Source organism: Dendrobates tinctorius, unplaced genomic scaffold (assembly GCF_039654945.1).
Source record: "Dendrobates tinctorius isolate UK_male_01 unplaced genomic scaffold, ASM3965494v1 ptg000127l, whole genome shotgun sequence".
NCBI classification, from domain to species: domain Eukaryota; kingdom Metazoa; phylum Chordata; class Amphibia; order Anura; family Dendrobatidae; genus Dendrobates; species Dendrobates tinctorius.
In genome coordinates, this window is record NW_027361795.1 from 26,769,285 (window position 1) to 26,787,017 (window position 17,733).

A 17,733-nucleotide genomic window follows, 5' to 3' on the forward strand; every position below is an offset into this window, starting at 1 on the left:
GGCAGCAGTAGTTATGGCGGTAGTGGCAAATTGGCCCTGTAGTTAGACACCGGCAGAGGAGCAAGGCAGCAGTAGTTATGGCGGTAGAGGCAAATTGGCCCTGTAATTAGACACCGGCAGAGGAGCAAGGCAGCAGTAGTTATGGCGGTAGAGGCAAATTGGCCCTGTAATTAGACACCGGCAGAGGAGCAAGGCAGCAGTAGTTATGGCGGTAGAGGCAAATTGGCCCTGTAATTAGACACCGGCAGAGGAGCAAGGCAGCAGTAGTTATGGCGGTAGAGGCAAATTGGCCCAGTAACTAGACACCGGCAGAGGAGCAAGGCAGCAGTAGTTATGGCGGTAGAGGCAAATTGGCCCTGTAATTAGACACCGGCAGAGGAGCAATGCAGCAGTAGTTATGGCGGTATTGGCAAATTGGCCCTGTAATTAGACACGGGCAGAGGAGCAAGGCAGCAGTAGTTATGGCGGTATTGGCAAATTGGCCCTGTAATTAGACACCGGCAGAGGAGCAAGGCAGCAGTAGTTATGGCGGTAGAGGCAAATTAGCCCTGTAATTAGACACTGGCAGAGGAGCAAGGCAGCAGTAGTTATGGCGGTAGAGGCAAATTGGCCCTGTAATTAGACACCGGCAGAGGAGCAAGGCAGCAGTAGTTATGGCGGTAGAGGCAAATTGGCCCTGTAATTAGACACCGGCAGAGGAGCAAGGCAGCAGTAGTTAAGGCGGTAGAGGCAAATTGGCCCTGTAATTAGACACCGGCAGAGGAGCAAAGCAGCAGTAGTTATGGCGGTATAGGCAAATTGGCCCTGTAATTAGACACCGGCAGAGGAGCAAGGCAGCAGTAGTTATGGCGGTAGAGGCAAATTGGCCCTGTAATTAGACACCGGCAGAGGAGCAAGGCAGCAGTAGTTATGGCGGTAGAGGCAAATTAGCCCTGTAATTAGACACCGGCAGAGGAGCAAGGCAGCAGTAGTTATGGCGGTATTGGCAAATTGGCCCTGTAATTAGACACCGGCAGAGGAGCAAGGCAGCAGTAGTTATGGCGGTAGAGGCAAATTGGCCCTGTAATTAGACACCGGCAGAGGAGCAAGGCAGCAGTAGTTATGGCGATAGAGGCAAATTGGCCCTGTAATTAGACACCGGCAGAGGAGCAAGGCAGCAGTAGTTATGGCGATAGAGGCAAATTGGTCCTGTAATTAGACACCGGCAGAGGACAAAGGCAGCAGTAGTTATGGCGGTAGAGGCAAATTCGCCCCGTAATTAGACACCGGCAGAGTAGCAAGGTAGCAATAGTTATGGCGGTAGAGACAAATTGGCCCTGTAATTAGACACCGGCAGAGGAGCAAGGCAGCAGTAGTTATGGCGGTAGTGGCAAATTGGCCCTGTAGTTAGACACCGGCAGAGGAGCAAGGCAGCAGTAGTTATGGCGGTATTGGCAAATTGGCCCTGTAATTAGACACCAGCAGAGGAGCAAGGCAGCAGTAGTTATGGCGGTATAGGCAAATTGGCCCTGTAATTAGACACCGGCAGAGGAGCAAGGCAGCAGTAGTTATGGCGGTAGAGGCAAATTGGCCCTGTAATTAGACACCGGCAGAGGAGCAAGGCAGCAGTAGTTATGGCGGTAGAGGCAAATTAGCCCTGTAATTAGACACCGGCAGAGGAGCAAGGCAGCAGTAGTTATGGCGGTATTGGCAAATTGGCCCTGTAATTAGACACCGGCAGAGGAGCAAGGCAGCAGTAGTTATGGCGGTAGAGGCAAATTGGCCCTGTAATTAGACACCGGCAGAGGAGCAAGGCAGCAGTAGTTATGGCGATAGAGGCAAATTGGCCCTGTAATTAGACACCGGCAGAGGAGCAAGGCAGCAGTAGTTATGGCGATAGAGGCAAATTGGTCCTGTAATTAGACACTGGCAGAGGACAAAGGCAGCAGTAGTTATGGCGGTAGAGGCAAATTCGCCCCGTAATTAGACACCGGCAGAGTAGCAAGGTAGCAATAGTTATGGCGGTAGAGACAAATTGGTCCAGTAATTAGACACCGGCAGTAAACAGGCATAGGACCAAGGCAGCAGTAGTTATGGTGGTACAGGCAATGCCAAGCGTCCGCACAGCAAGTCGGCGTGAGGTAAATGACGCAATTTCACGAATGCAAGATGGCGTCGGCGAAATCTCGTGAGATTTCGCCGACGTCGTTAACACCTCTTGCCATGTTAACCCTCAACACACCACACCGCCTCAACACACACTCCTCTCACCTTTCACCTCCACTCATGTCCACTCACTCTTTCACTCCACATACGTTCCTTTCTCTCACTCCGTTTCTCATACTCACACCGTCATCGTCGCTGCCCCGACATCTTCCTCCGCCGCTGCGATCCAGGATCCAGACGTTCTCCAGGCCGCCGACATGTTCTTGCGGGACGCCATCTTGGATTTCGTGAAATCCCGCGATATTCAAGATGGCGTCGCCTCAAAAACATGTCGCTGGCGTGGACGACATCGGGATCCAAAAAGATGGCGTCGGCAAAATCTCGCGAGATTACGCCGACGCCATTTTGGATCCCGATGTCGCCCACGCCAGCGACATGTTCTTGCGGGACGCCATCTTGGATATCGTGAAGTCCCGTGATATTAAAGATGGCGTCGCCGCAACAACATGTCGCTGGCATGGGCGACATCGGGATCCAAAATGGCGTCGGCGTAATCTCGCGAGATTTCGCCGATGCCATCTTTTCGGATCCCGATGTCGTCCACGCCAGCGACATGTTGTTGCGGCGACGCCATCTTTAATATCGCGGCACTTCACGATATCCAAGATGGCGTCCAGCAAGAACATTTCGGCGGCCTGGAGAACGTCTGGATCCTGGATCGCGGCGGCGGAGTAAGATGTCGGGGCAGCGACGATGACGATGTGAGTATGAGAAACGGAGTGAGAGAAAGGAACGTATGTGGACTGAAAGAGTGAGTGGACATGAGTGGAGGTGAAAGGTGAGAGGAGTGTGTGTTGAGGCGGTGTGTGTGTTGAGGGTTAACATGTGCGTGTGTGTGGTGACGTCACCGGTTACAACTGGACGGAAGTTGTTACAACCGGAAGGTGGTTAGGGCATTTATTATTATAGATGTGTACGCTATCCATACATGTTATCCAGGGATACGGTACCCTTTCTAACCTTTGTGCAATCACGTGCAATCCATACTGGGCCTAACACCGTCTGAGCCTGCCTCATGCTGTATAGACATATATTTTGAATGTGTACGCTATCCATACATGTTATCCAGGGATACGGTACCCTTTCTAACCTTTGTGCAATCACGTGCAATCCATACTGGGCCTAACACCGTCTGAGCCTGCCTCATGCTGTATAGACATATATTTTGAATGTGTACGCTATCCATACATGTTATCCGGGGATACGGTACCCTTTCTAACCTTTGTGCAATCACATGCAATCCATACTGGGCCTAACACCGTCTGAGCCTGCCTCATGCTGTATAGACAAATATTTTGAATGTGTACGCTATCCATACATGTTATCCAGGGATACGGTACCCTTTCTAACCTTTGTGCAATCACGTGCAATCCATACTGGGCCTAACACCATCTGAGCCTGCCTCATGCTGTATAGACATATATTTTGAATGTGTACGCTATCCATACATGTTATCCAGGGATACGGTACCCTTTCTAAGCTTTGTGCAATCACGTGCAATCCATACTGGGCCTAACACCGTCTGAGCCTGCCTCATGCTGTATAGACATATATTTTGAATGTGTACGCTATCCATACATGTTATCCGGGGATACGGTACCCTTTCTAACCTTTGTGCAATCACGTGCAATCCATACTGGGCCTAACACCGTCTGAGCCTGCCTCATGCTGTATAGACATATATTTTGAATGTGTACGCTATCCATATATGTTATCCAGGGATACGGTACCCTTTCTAACCTTTGTGCAATCACGTGCAATCCATACTGGGCCTAACACCGTCTGAGCCTGCCTCCTGAGACATATATTTTGAATGTGTACGCTATCCATACATGTTATCCAGGGATACGGTACCCTTTCTAACCTTTGTGCAATCACGTGCAATCCATACTTGGCCTAACACCGTCTGAGCCTGCCTCATGCTGTATAGACATATATTTTGAATGTGTACGCTATCCATACATGTTATCCAGGGATAAGGTACCCTTTCTAACCTTTGTGCAATCACGTGCAATCCATACTGGGCCTAACACCGTCTGAGCCTGCCTCATGCTGTATAGACATATATTTTGAATGTGTACGCTATCCATACATGTTATCCGGGGATACGGTACCCTTTCTAACCTTTGTGCAATCACGTGCAATCCATACTGGGCCTAACACCTTCTGAGCCTGCCTCCTGAGACATATATTTTGAATGTGTACGCTATCCATACATGTTATCCAGGGATACGGTACCCTTTCTAACCTTTGTGCAATCACGTGCAATCCATACTGGGCCTAACACCGTCTGAGCCTGCCTCATGCTGTATAGACATATATTTTGAATGTGTACGCTATCCATACATGTTATCCAGGGATACGGTACCCTTTCTAACCTTTGTGCAAACACGTGCAATCCATACTGGGCCTAACACCGTCTCAGCCTGCCTCATGCTGTATAGACATATATTTTGAATGTGTACGCTATCCATACATGTTATCCAGGGATACGGTACCCTTTCTAACCTTTGTGCAATCACGTGCAATCCATACTGGGCCTAACACCATCTGAGCCTGCCTCATGCTGTATAGACATATATTTTGAATGTGTACGCTATCCATACATGTTATCCGGGGATACGGTACCCTTTCTAACCTTTGTGCAATCACGTGCAATCCATACTGGGCCTAACATCGTCTGAGCCTTCCTCATGCTGTATAGACAAATATTTTGAATGTGTACGCTATCCATACATGTTATCCAGGGATACGGTACCCTTTCTAACCTTTGTGCAATCACGTGCAATCCATACTGGGCCTAACACAATCTGAGCCTGCCTCATGCTGTATAGACATATATTTTGAATGTGTACGCTATCCATACATGTTATCCAGGGATACGGTCCCTTTCTAACCTTTGTGAAATCACGTGCAATCCATACTGGGCCTAACACCGTCTGAGTCTGCCTCATGCTGTAGAGACATATATTTTGAATGTGTACGCTATCCATACATGTTATCCGGGGATACGGTACCCTTTCTAACCTTTGTGAAATCACGTGCAATCCATACTGGGCCTAACACCGTCTGAGCCTGCCTCATGCTGTATAGACATATATTTTGAATGTGTACGCTATCCATACATGTTATCCGGGGATACGGCACCCTTTCTAACCTTTGTGCAATCACGTGCAATCCATACTGGGCCTAACACCGTCTGAGCCTGCCTCCTGAGACATATATTTTGAATGTGTACGCTATCCATACATGTTATCCAGGGATACTGTACCCTTTCTAACCTTTGTGCAATCACGTGCAATCCATACTGGGCCTAACACCATCTGAGCCTGCCTCCTGAGACATATATTTTGAATGTGTACGCTATCCATACATGTTATCCAGGGATACGGTACCCTTTCTAACCTTTGTGCAATCACGTGCAATCCATACTGGGCCTAACACCGTCTGAGCCTGCCTCATGATGTATAGACATATATTTTGAATGTGTACGCTATCCATACATGTTATCCAGGGATACGGTACCTTTCTAACCTTTGTGCAATCACGTGCAATCCATACTGGGCCTAACACCGTCTGAGCCTGCCTCCTGAGACATATATTTTGAATGTGTACGCTATCCATACATGTTATCCAGGGATACGGTACCCTTTCTAACCTTTGTGCAATCACGTGCAATCCATACTGGGCCTAACACCGTCTGAGCCTGCCTCATGCTGTATAGACATATATTTTGAATGTGTACCCTATCCATACAGGTTATCCGGGGATACGGTACCCTTTCTAACCTTTGTGCAATTACGTGCAATCCAAACTGGGCCTAACACCGTCTGAGCCTGCCTCCTGAGACATATATTTTGAATGTGTACGCTATCCATACATGTTATCCAGGGATACGGTACCCTTTCTAACCTTTGTGCAATCACGTGCATTCCATACTGGGCCTAACACCGTCTGAGCCTGCCTCATGCTGTATAGACATATATTTTGAATGTGTACGCTATCCATACATGTTATCCAGGGATACGGTACCCTTTCTAACCTTTGTGCAATCACGTGCAATCCATACTGGGCCTAACACCGTCTGAGCCTGCCTCATGCTGTATAGACATATATTTTGAATGTGTACGCTATCCATACATGTTATCCAGGGATACGGTACCCTTTCTAACCTTTGTGCAATCACGTGCAATCCATACTTGGCCTAACACCGTCTGAGCCTGCCTCATGCTGTATAGACATATACTTTGAATGTGTACGCTATCCATACATGTTATCCGGGGATACGGTACCCTTTCTAACCTTTGTGCAATCACGTGCAATCCATACTGGGCCTAACACCTTCTGAGCCTGCCTCCTGAGACATATATTTTGAATGTGTACGCTATCCATACATGTTATCCAGGGATACGGTACCCTTTCTAACCTTTGTGCAATCACGTGCAATCCATACTGGGCCTAACACCGTCTGAGCCTGCCTCATGCTGTATAGACATATATTTTGAATGTGTACGCTATCCATACATGTTATCCAGGGATACGGTACCCTTTCTAACCTTTGTGCAATCACGTGCAATCCATACTGGGCCTAACACCCTCTTAGCCTGCCTCATGCTGTATAGACATATATTTTGAATGTGTACGCTATCCATACATGTTATCCAGGGATACGGTACCCTTTCTAACCTTTGTGCAATCACGTGCAATCCATACTGGGCCTATCACCGTCTGAGCCTGCCTCATGCTGTATAGACATATATTTTGAATGTGTACGCTATCCATACATGTTATCCAGGGATACGGTACCCTTTCTAACCTTTGTGCAATCACGTGCAATCCATACTGGGCCTAACATCGTCTGAGCCTGCCTCATGCTGTATAGACATATATTTTGAATGTGTACGCTATCCATACATGTTATCCGGGGATACGGTACCCTTTCTAACCTTTGTGCAATCCATACTGGGCCTAACACCGTCTGAGCCTGCCTCATGCTGTATAGACAAATATTTTGAATGTGTACGCTATCCATACATGTTAACCAGGGATACGGTACCCTTTCTAACCTTTTTGCAATCCATACTGGGCCTAACACCGTCTGAGCCTGCCTCATGCTGTATAGACATATATTTTGAATGTGTACGCTATCCATACATGTTATCCGGGGATACGGTACCCTTTCTAACCTTTGTGCAATCACGTGCAATCCATACTGGGCCTAACACCGTCTGAGCCTGCCTCCTGAGACATATATTTTGAATGTGTACGCTATCCACACATGTTATCCAGGGATACGGTACCCTTTCTAACCTTTGTGCAATCACGTGCAATCCATACTGGGCCTAACACCGTCTGAGCCTGCCTCATGCTGTATAGACATATATTTTGAATGTGTACGCTATCCATACATGTTATCCAGGGATACGGTACCCTTTCTAACCTTTGTGCAAACACGTGCAATCCATACTGGGCCTAACACCGTCTCAGCCTGCCTCATGCTGTATAGACATATATTTTGAATGTGTACGCTATCCATACATGTTATCCAGGGATACGGTACCCTTTCTAACCTTTGTGCAATCACGTGCAATCCATACTGGGCCTAACACCATCTGAGCCTGCCTCATGCTGTATAGACATATATTTTGAATGTGTACGCTATCCATACATGTTATCCGGGGATACGGTACCCTTTCTAACCTTTGTGCAATCACGTGCAATCCATACTGGGCCTAACATCGTCTGAGCCTTCCTCATGCTGTATAGACAAATATTTTGAATGTGTACGCTATCCATACATGTTATCCAGGGATACGGTACCCTTTCTAACCTTTGTGCAATCACGTGCAATCCATACTGGGCCTAACACAATCTGAGCCTGCCTCATGCTGTATAGACATATATTTTGAATGTGTACTCTATCCATACATGTTATCCAGGGATACGGTCCCTTTCTAACCTTTGTGAAATCACGTGCAATCCATACTGGGCCTAACACCGTCTGAGTCTGCCTCATGCTGTAGAGACATATATTTTGAATGTGTACGCTATCCATACATGTTATCCGGGGATACGGTACCCTTTCTAACCTTTGTGAAATCACGTGCAATCCATACTGGGCCTAACACCGTCTGAGCCTGCCTCATGCTGTATAGACATATATTTTGAATGTGTACGCTATCCATACATGTTATCCGGGGATACGGCACCCTTTCTAACCTTTGTGCAATCACGTGCAATCCATACTGGGCCTAACACCGTCTGAGCCTGCCTCCTGAGACATATATTTTGAATGTGTACGCTATCCATACATGTTATCCAGGGATACGGTACCCTTTCTAACCTTTGTGCAATCACGTGCAATCCATACTGGGCCTAACACCATCTGAGCCTGCCTCCTGAGACATATATTTTGAATGTGTACGCTATCCATACATGTTATCCAGGGATACGGTACCCTTTCTAACCTTTGTGCAATCACGTGCAATCCATACTGGGCCTAACACCGTCTGAGCCTGCCTCATGATGTATAGACATATATTTTGAATGTGTACGCTATCCATACATGTTATCCAGGGATACGGTACCTTTCTAACCTTTGTGCAATCACGTGCAATCCATACTGGGCCTAACACCGTCTGAGCCTGCCTCCTGAGACATATATTTTGAATGTGTACGCTATCCATACATGTTATCCAGGGATACGGTACCCTTTCTAACCTTTGTGCAATCACGTGCAATCCATACTGGGCCTAACACCGTCTGAGCCTGCCTCATGCTGTATAGACATATATTTTGAATGTGTACCCTATCCATACAGGTTATCCGGGGATACGGTACCCTTTCTAACCTTTGTGCAATTACGTGCAATCCAAACTGGGCCTAACACCGTCTGAGCCTGCCTCCTGAGACATATATTTTGAATGTGTACGCTATCCATACATGTTATCCAGGGATACGGTACCCTTTCTAACCTTTGTGCAATCACGTGCAATCCATACTGGGCCTAACACCGTCTGAGCCTGCCTCATGCTGTATAGACATATATTTTGAATGTGTACGCTATCCATACATGTTATCCAGGGATACGGTACCCTTTCTAACCTTTGTGCAATCACGTGCAATCCATACTGGGCCTAACACCGTCTGAGCCTGCCTCATGCTGTATAGACATATATTTTGAATGTGTACGCTATCCATACATGTTATCCAGGGATACGGTACCCTTTCTAACCTTTGTGCAATCACGTGCAATCCATACTTGGCCTAACACCGTCTGAGCCTGCCTCATGCTGTATAGACATATACTTTGAATGTGTACGCTATCCATACATGTTATCCGGGGATACGGTACCCTTTCTAACCTTTGTGCAATCACGTGCAATCCATACTGGGCCTAACACCTTCTGAGCCTGCCTCCTGAGACATATATTTTGAATGTGTACGCTATCCATACATGTTATCCAGGGATACGGTACCCTTTCTAACCTTTGTGCAATCACGTGCAATCCATACTGGGCCTAACACCGTCTGAGCCTGCCTCATGCTGTATAGACATATATTTTGAATGTGTACGCTATCCATACATGTTATCCAGGGATACGGTACCCTTTCTAACCTTTGTGCAATCACGTGCAATCCATACTGGGCCTAACACCGTCTGAGCCTGCCTCATGCTGTATAGACATATATTTTGAATGTGTACGCTATCCATACATGTTATCCAGGGATACGGTACCCTTTCTAACCTTTGTGCAATCACGTGCAATCCATACTGGGCCTATCGCCGTCTGAGCCTGCCTCATGCTGTATAGACATATATTTTGAATGTGCACGCTATCCATACATGTTATCCAGGGATACGGTACCCTTTCTAACCTTTGTGCAATCACGTGCAATCCATACTGGGCCTAACATCGTCTGAGCCTGCCTCATGCTGTATAGACATATATTTTGAATGTGTACGCTATCCATACATGTTATCCGGGGATACGGTACCCTTTCTAACCTTTGTGCAATCCATACTGGGCCTAACACCGTCTGAGCCTGCCTCATGCTGTATAGACAAATATTTTGAATGTGTACGCTATCCATACATGTTATCCAGGGATACGGTACCCTTTCTAACCTTTGTGCAATCCATACTGGGCCTAACACCGTCTGAGCCTGCCTCATGCTGTATAGACATATATTTTGAATGTGTACGCTATCCATACATGTTATCCGGGGATACGATACCCTTTCTAACCTTTGTGCAATCACGTGCAATCCATACTGGGCCTAACACCATCTGAGCCTGCCTCCTGAGACATATATTTTGAATGTGTACGCTATCCACACATGTTATCCAGGGATACGGTACCCTTTCTAACCTTTGTGCAATCACGTGCAATCCATACTGGGCCTAACACCGTCTGAGCCTGCCTCATGCTGTATAGACATATATTTTGAATGTGTACGCTATCCATACATGTTATCCGGGGATACGATACCCTCTCTAAACTTTGTGCAATCACGTGCAATCCATACTGGGCCTAACACCGTCTGAGCCTGCCTCCTGAGACATATATTTTGAATGTGTACGCTATCCATACATGTTATCCAGGGATACGGTACCCTTTCTAACCTTTGTGCAATCACGTGCAATCCATACTGGGCCTAACACCGTCTGAGCCTGCCTCATGCTGTATAGACATATATTTTGAATGTGTACGCTATCCATACATGTTATCCAGGGATACGGTACCCTTTCTAACCTTTGTGCAATCACGTGCAATCCATACTGGGCCTAACACCGCCTGAGCCTGCCTCATGCTGTACAGACATATATTTTGAATGTGTACACTATCCATACATGTTATCCGGGGATACGGTACCCTTTCTAACCTTTGTGCAATCACGTGCAATCCATACTGGGCCTAACACCGTCTGAGCCTGCCTCCTGAGACATATATTTTGAATGTGTACGCTATCCATACATGTTATCCAGGGATACGGTACCCTTTCTAACCTTTGTGCAATCACGTGCAATCCATACTGGGCCTTACACCGTCTGAGCCTGCCTCATGCTGTATAGACATATATTTTGAATGTGTACGCTATCCATACATGTTATTCAGGGATACGGTACCCTTTCTAACCTTTGTGCAATCACGTGCAATCCATACTGGGCCTAACACCGTCTGAGCCTGCCTCATGCTGTACAGACATATATTTTGAATGTGTACACTATCCATACATGTTATCCGGGGATACGGTACCCTTTCTAACCTTTGTGCAATCACGTGCAATCCATACTGGGCCTAACACCGTCTGAGCCTGCCTCCTGAGACATATATTTTGAATGTGTACGCTATCCATACATGTTATCCAGGGATACGGTACCCTTTCTAACCTTTGTGCAATCACGTGCAATCCATACTGGGCCTAACACCGTCTGAGACTGCCTCATGCTGTATAGACATATATTTTGAATGTGTACGCTATCCATACATGTTATCCAGGGATACGGTACCCTTTCTAACCTTTGAGCAAACACGTGCAATCCATACTGGGCCTAACAGCGTCTGAGCCTGCCTCATGCTGTATAGACATATATTTTGAATGTGTACGCTATCCATACATGTTATCCGGGGATACGGTACCCTTTCTAACCTTTGTGCAATCACGTGCAATCCATACTGGGCCTAACACCGTCTGAGCCTGCCTCATGCTGTATAGACATATATTTTGAATGTGTACGCTATACATACATGTTATCCAGGGATACGGTACCCTTTCTAACCTTTGTGCAATCACGTGCAATCCATACTGGGCCTTACACCGTCTGAGCCTGCCTCATGCTGTATAGACATATATTTTGAATGTGTACGCTATCCATACATGTTATCCGGGGATACGATACCCTCTCTAACCTTTGTGCAATCACGTGCAATCCATACTGGGCCTAACACCGTCTGAGCCTGCCTCCTGAGACATATATTTTGAATGTGTACGCTATCCATACATGTTATCCAGGGATACGGTACCCTTTCTAACCTTTGTGCAATCACGTGCAATCCATACTGGGCCTAACACCGTCTGAGTCTGCCTCATGCTGTATAGACATATATTTTGAATGTGTACGCTATCCATACATGTTATCCAGGGATACGGTACCCTTTCTAACCTTTGTGCAATCACGTGCAATCCAAACTGGGCCTAACACCGTCTGAGCCTGCCTCATGCTGTACAGACATATATTTTGAATGTGTACACTATCCATACATGTTATCCGGGGATACGGTACCCTTTCTAACATTTGTGCAATCACGTGCAATCCATACTGGGCCTAACACCGTCTGAGCCTGCCTCCTGAGACATATATTTTGAATGTGTACGCTATCCATACATGTTATCCAGGGATACGGTACCCTTTCTAACCTTTGTGCAATCACGTGCAATCCATACTGGGCCTAACACCGTCTGAGACTGCCTCATGCTGTATAGACATATATTTTGAATGTGTACGCTATCCATACATGTTATCCAGGGATACGGTACCCTTTCTAACCTTTGAGCAAACACGTGCAATCCATACTGGGCCTAACACCGTCTGAGCCTGCCTCATGCTGTATGGACATATATTTTGAATGTGTACGCTATCCATACATGTTATCCGGGGATACGGTACCCTTTCTAACCTTTGTGCAATCACGTGCAATCCATACTGGGCCTAACACCGTCTGAGCCTGCCTCCTGAGACATATATTTTGAATGTGTACGCTATCCATACATGTTATCCAGGGATACGGTACCCTTTCTAACCTTTGTGCAATCACGTGCAATCCATACTGGGCCTAACACCGTCTGAGCCTGCCTCATGCTGTATAGACATATATTTTGAATGTGTACGCTATCCATACATGTTATCCGGGGATACGGTACCCTTTCCAACCTTTGTGCAATCACGTGCAATCCATACTGGGCCTAACACCATCTGAGCCTGCCTCCTGAGACATATATTTTGAATGTGTACGCTATCCATACATGTTATCCAGGGATACGGTACCCTTTCTAACCTTTGTGCAATCACGTGCAATCCATACTGGGCCTAACACCGTCTGAGCCTGCCTCCTGAGACATATATTTTGAATGTGTACGCTATCCATACATGTTATCCAGGGATACGGTACCCTTTCTAACCTTTGTGCAATCACGTGCAATCCATACTGGGCCTAACACCATCTGAGCCTGCCTCCTGAGACATATATTTTGAATGTGTACGCTATCCATACATGTTATCCAGGGATACGGTACCCTTTCTAACCTTTGTGCAATCACGTGCAATCCATACTGGGCCTAACACCGTCTGAGCCTGCCTCCTGAGACATATATTTTGAATGTGTACGCTATCCATACATGTTATCCAGGGATACGGTACCCTTTCTAACCTTTGTGCAATCACGTGCAATCCATACTGGGCCTAACACCGTCTGAGCCTGCCTCATGCTGTATAGACATTTATTTTGAATGTGTACGCTATCCATACATGTTATCCAGGGATACGGTACCCTTTCTAACCTTTGTGCAATCACGTGCAATCCATACTGGGCCTAACACCGTCTGAGCCTGCTTCATGCTGTATAGACATATATTTTGAATGTTTACGCTATCCATACATGTTATCCGGGGATACGGTACCCTTTCTATCCTTTGTGCAATCACGTGCAATCCATACTGGTCCTAACACCGTCTGAGCCTGCCTCCTGAGACATATATTTTGAATATGTACGCTATCCATACATGTTATCCAGGGATACGGTACCCTTTCTAACCTTTGTGCAATCACGTGCAATCCATACTTGGCCTAACACCGTCTGAGCCTGCCTCATGCTGTATAGACATATATTTTGAATGTGTACTCTATCCATACATGTTATCAGGGGATACGGTACCCTTTCTAACCTTTGTGCAATCACGTGCAATCCATACTGGGCCTAACACCGTCTGATCCTGCCTCCTGAGACATATATTTTGAATGTGTATGCTATCCATACATGTTATCCAGGGATACGGTACCCTTTCTAACCTTTGTGCAATCACGTGCAATCCATACTGGACCTAACACCGTCTGAGCCTGCCTCATGCTGTATAGACATATATTTCGAATGTGTACGCTATCCATACATTTTATCCAGGGATACGGTACCCTTTCTAACCTTTGTGCAATCACGTGCAATCCATACTGGGCCTAACACCGTCTGAGCCTGCCTCATGCTGTATAGACATATATTTTGAATGTGTACGCTATACATACATGTTATCCGGGGATAGGGTACCATTTCTAACCTTTGTGCAATCACGTGCAATCCATACTGGGCCTAACACCGTCTGAGCCTGCCTCCTGAGACATATATTTTGAATGTGTACGCTATCCATACATGTTATCCAGGGATACGGTACCCTTTCTAACCTTTGTGCAATCACGTGCAATCCATACTGGGCCTAACACCGTCTGAGCCTGCCTCATGCTGTATAGACATATATTTTGAATGTGTACGCTATCCATACATGTTATCCAGGGATACGGTACCCTTTCTAACCTTTGAGCAAACACGTGCAATCCATACTGGGCCTAACACCGTCTGAGCCTGCCTCATGCTGTATAGACATATATTTTGAATGTGTACTCTATCCATACATGTTATTCGGGGATACGGTACCCTTTCTAACCTTTTTGCAATCACGTGCAATCCATACTGGGCCTAACACCATCTGAGCCTGCCTCCTGAGACATATATTATGAATGTGTACGCTATCCATACATGTTATCCAGGGATACGGTACCCTTTCTAACCTTTGTGCAATCACGTGCAATCCATACTTGGCCTAACACCGTCTGAGCCTGCCTCATGCTGTATAGACATATATTTTGAATGTGTACGCTATCCATACATGTTATCCAGGGATACGGTACCCTTTCTAACCTTTGTGCAATCACGTGCAATCCATACTGGGCCTAACACCGTCTGAGCCAGCCTCATTCTGTATAGACATATATTTTGAATGTGTACGCTATCCATACATGTTATCCGGGGAAACGGTACCCTTTCTAACCTTTGTGCAATCACGTGCAATCCATACTGGGCCTAACACCGTCTGAGCCTGCCTCCTGAGACATATATTTTGAATGTGTACGCTATCCATACATGTTATCCAGGGATACGGTACCCTTTCTAACCTTTGTGCAATCACGTGCAATCCATACTGGGCCTAACACCGTCTGAGCCTACCTCCTGAGACATATATTTTGAATGTGTACGCTATCCATACATGTTATCCAGGGATACGGTACCCTTTCTAACCTTTGTGCAATCACGTGCAATCCATACTGGGCCTAACACCGTCTGAGCCTGCCTCATGCTGTATAGACATATATTTTGAATGTGTACGCTATCCATACATGTTATCCAGGGATACGGTACCCTTTCTAACCTTTGTGCAATCACGTTCAATCCATACTGGGCCTAACACCGTCTGAGCCTGCTTCATGCTGTATAGACATATATTTTGAATGTGTACGCTATCCATACATGTTATCCGGGGATACGGTACCCTTTCTAACCTTTGTGCAATCACGTGCAATCCATTCTGGGCCTAACACCGTCTGAGCCTGCCTCCTGAGACATATATTTTGAATGTGTACGCTATCCATACATGTTATCCAGGGATACGGTACCCTTTCTAACCTTTGTGCAATCACGTGCAATCCATACTGGGCCTAACACCGTCTGAGCCTGCCTCATGCTGTATAGACATATATTTTGAATGTGTACTCTATCCATACATGTTATCCGGGGATACGGTGCCCTTTCTAACCTATGTGCAATCACGTGCAATCCATACTGGGCCTAACACCGTCTGAGCCTGCCTCATGCTGTATAGACATATATTTTGAATGTGTACGCTATCCATACATGTTATCCAGGGATACGGTACCCTTTCTAACCTTTGTGCAATCACGTGCAATCCATACTGGGCCTAACACCGTCTGAGCCTGCCTCATGCTGTATAGACATATATTTTGAATGTGTACGCTATCCATACATGTTATCCAGGGATACGGTACCCTTTCTAACCTTTGTGCAATCACGTGCAATCCATACTGGGCCTAACACCGTCTGAGCCTGCCTCATGCTGTATAGACATATATATTTTGAATGTGTACGCTATCCATACATGTTATCCAGGGATACGGTACCCTTTCTAACCTTTGTGCAATCACGTGCAATCCATACTGGGCCTAACATCGTCTGAGCCTGCCTCATGCTGTATAGACATATATTTTGAATGTGTACGCTATCCATACATGTTATCCGGGGATAGGGTACCCTTTCTAACCTTTGTGCAATCACGTGCAATCCATACTGGGCCTAACACCGTCTGAGCCTGCCTCATGCTGTATAGACAAATATTTTGAATGTGTACGCTATCCATACATGTTATCCAGGGATACGGTACCCTTTCTAACCTTTGTGCAATCACGTGCAATCCATACTGGGCCTAACACCGTCTGAGCCTGCCTCATGCTGTATAGACATATATTTTGAATGTGTACGCTATCCATACATGTTATCCGGGGATACGGTACCCTTTCTATCCTTTGTGCAATCACGTGCAATCCATACTGGGCCTAACACCGTCTGAGCCAGCCTCCTGAGACATATATTTTGAATGTGTACGCTATCCATACATGTTATCCAGGGATACGGTGCCCGTTCTAACCTTTGTGCAATCACGTGCAATCCATACTGGGCCTAACACCGTCTGAGCCTGCCTCATGCTGTATAGACATATATTTTGAATGTGTACGATATCCATACATGTTATCCAGGGATACGGTACCCTTTCTAACCTTTATGCAATCACGTGCAATCCATACTTAGCCTAACACCGTCTGAGCCTGCCTCATGCTGTATAGACATATATTTTGAATGTGTACGCTTTCCATACATGTTATCCGGGGATACGGTACCCTTTCTAACCTTTGTGCAATCATGTGCAATCCATACTGGGCCTAACACCTTCTGAGCCTGCTTCCTGAGACATATATTTTGAATGTGTACGCTATCCATACATGTTATCCAGGGATACGGTACCCTTTCTAACCTTTGTGCAATCACGTGCAATCCATACTGGGCCTAACACCGTCTGAGCCTGCCTCATGCTGTATAGACATATATTTTGAATGTGTACGCTATCCATACATGTTATCCAGGGATACGGTACCCTTTCTAACCTTTGTGCAATCACGTGCAATCCATACTGGGCCTAACACCGTCTGAGCCTGCCTCATGCTGTATAGACATATATTTTGAATGTGTACGCTATCCATACATGTTATCCAGGGATACGGTACCCTTTCTAACCTTTGTGCAATCACGTGCAATCCATACTGGGCCTAACACCGTCTGAGCCTGCCTCATGCTGTATAGACATATATTTTGAATGTGTACGCTATCCATACATGTTATCCAGGGATACGGT